This window comes from Macaca nemestrina, chromosome 1 (assembly GCF_043159975.1).
Source record: "Macaca nemestrina isolate mMacNem1 chromosome 1, mMacNem.hap1, whole genome shotgun sequence".
NCBI classification, from domain to species: Eukaryota; Metazoa; Chordata; class Mammalia; order Primates; family Cercopithecidae; genus Macaca; species Macaca nemestrina.
This window is the reverse complement of record NC_092125.1, coordinates 56456202-56458969: the sequence shown is the minus strand read 5'-3', so window position 1 is coordinate 56458969 and position 2768 is coordinate 56456202.

Below are 2768 nucleotides of genomic sequence, written 5' to 3'. Positions count from 1 at the left end.
TATTAGTCAGTAATAATGCATAAGCCACATACAGTTTTTGGGTATTATTTGAGTTTCTCTTTAAAAATGTGCAAAACTTCTCTACACTTATATTTATTTAATTATATCAGTTTTGAGCTAGAAAGCTCTTAAAAATATAGACTCATTCAAAGGAAAGCAGACAAGCATTGACGCAACTATTTGGCAGTCAAGGTGAAGGCATACCATATTTACATTTTGTTTGTGAGAAACCAAGTTATAGCATTTTCTCTACATTTATATTATGTTAATTTAATCTTTATCTGAATATTCTACTGTGCATATTAAAATGTAACACAGATAAGGTAAAATTAAAAGGGGTTAGTGGGAAAAAGGAACAGAAAATTAAGAAATGGAAATACAATAACAATGAATCAATTTTCACTCTCAGACTTTTCTTCTACCAACAATCTTAAATGTTTTTATCCTGTTCTTTGACAGGTACTTACATAATTTTTTTGTTGCAGATTTTAAAGTTAATGTGAAAGTGCTGGAATTTTAACATTTTAAGATCTGTGCTTTTTTTCACTACGGAAACAATGACATTTCCCTAGTTACACATTATTTTATTTCTTGGCAGTTTTCAGCATAAGAAATATAATTTTCAAACAAGAAACTATAGTGTTATATGACACCAGTTTCCTTTTGAACAGGAAATCTTTAAACAGACCAAAAAACCTATGCCTATATATATATACAATTGTGTGTGTGTATATATATATATAATTGTAATTATATTTCTATTATACAATCAGTGGTTTGTATTATACAATCAGTGGCCGTTGTCATAAGTGAATTAAATTGAGAAGAGTAAAACATGCAGAACATAAGAATGGGTTCATAAAGAAATGTTTTTGTATCTTTCCTCAGGCATTTTTGGCTACCTTCTATCCAATGTGGAAATCTTGGAAGGAAGAAAAAAAAACTGTAATTAAAAGAAAAAAATAGAGACTTTGTTCTGCTAAAAAAAAAAAAAAGCATCAATTTCAAATTTACTTGGGCAAAGGACTTACCGTGGGAGAGACTGTGAGAAATAGGAATAGTGCACATAAATATCAAAGATCATAAAAATAGACACATAGACATGAAGCAGAATAGAGAATCAGAAAATAAGCCAATGCATTTAGGCCAAATGATCTTCAACAAAGCCAGCAAGAATGTTCATTGGGGAAAAAAACTCATCTTCAATAAATGGTTCTAGGAAAATTGGATAGCAATATACAAAAGAATGAAACAGGTCCCCTATCCCTTACCATATAAAAAATCAACCCAAAACGGATTGAAGACTTAAACATAAGAGCCAAAAGTATTACAATGCTAGAAGAAACCCTAGGGGAGCTCTCCAGGACTATGGTCTAGGCAAAAAATTTATGACTAAGACCTCAAAAGCACAGGCAACTAAAACAAAAATGGACAAATGAGATTACATTAAACGAGACAGCTCTGTATGACAAAGGAAACAACACAGTGAGAAGACAATCTATTGAATAGAAGAAAATGTCTGCAAACTATTCATCTATCAAGGGACTATCGAGAATATACAAGGAATTCACACTACTCAATAGGAAAAAAAAAGTAAAATCCCATTAAAAAGTGGGCAAAAGATATGAGTAAACATTTCTCAAAAAAAGACATACAAATGGCCAACATGTATATGAAAAAATGCTCAACAACACTAATCATTAGAGAAATGCAAATCAAATCTACAATGAGATATCATCTTACTCCAGTTAGAATGGCTGTTATTGAAAAGACAATACACACACACACACATTTTGGCAAGGATGCAGAGGAAAGGGAACTATTATACAAAGTTGATGAAAATGTAAACTAGTACAGCCACTATGAAAAACAGTATGGAGAATTCTCAAAAAAAGCTAAAATTACTATTTTATTCAACAATCCCCTACTGGGTATCTACTCGAAGGAGAAAACCTCAATATACTAAAGGGACACCTGTACTCACATGTCTATTGCAACACTATTCACAATAGCAAAGATGTAGAATCATTTTAAGTGTTCATCAACAGATTAATAGATAAAGAAAATGTATTACATATGCACAATAGAATACATTAAAGAGAACAAAATCTTGTCATTTTCAACAACATGGATAGATCAGGAGGTCATTGTCTTAAGTGAATTAAGCCAGGCACAGAAAGACAAATATAGTATGTTCTCACTTAGGTGGGAGCTAAAAAATTTGATCACATGGCAGTAGAGGGTGGAAAGATAGATAACAGAGACTGGGAAGGATAAGAGGGGGGAAGAAGGAGATGAAGCCAAGTAAGTTAAAGTACAGTAAGACGGAAGGTATATATTCAATGTTTGATAGCAGAGTAGGGTGACTATACTTAATAAAAATGTATTGTACTCCGGTGGTGAACACCCTAAATACCCTGACGTGATCAGTATGCATTATAGACATATAATAAAATGTTTTAATGTACCCTATACATTTGTACAAATAAAAAATACCTTTTAAAAACAGAGAATTTTTGAGTTTGGCCATGGCTTGATATCCAGGGACACCATCCAAAAAAAAAAAAAAAGAAATCTCATAGATTTTGCCTATCTTTGTAAAGTGTCTTGTGAGTCAGCTAGAATAGAAGATGTTGGTCAAAAAAATGGGATGCTTGAAAAGACAAAGAGGAATATTAGATAATGATAAAAGGATTAATCCAACAGAAAAATATTGCTATCCTAAATATATATGCACCTAACACTGGAGCTGCCAAATTTATAAAACA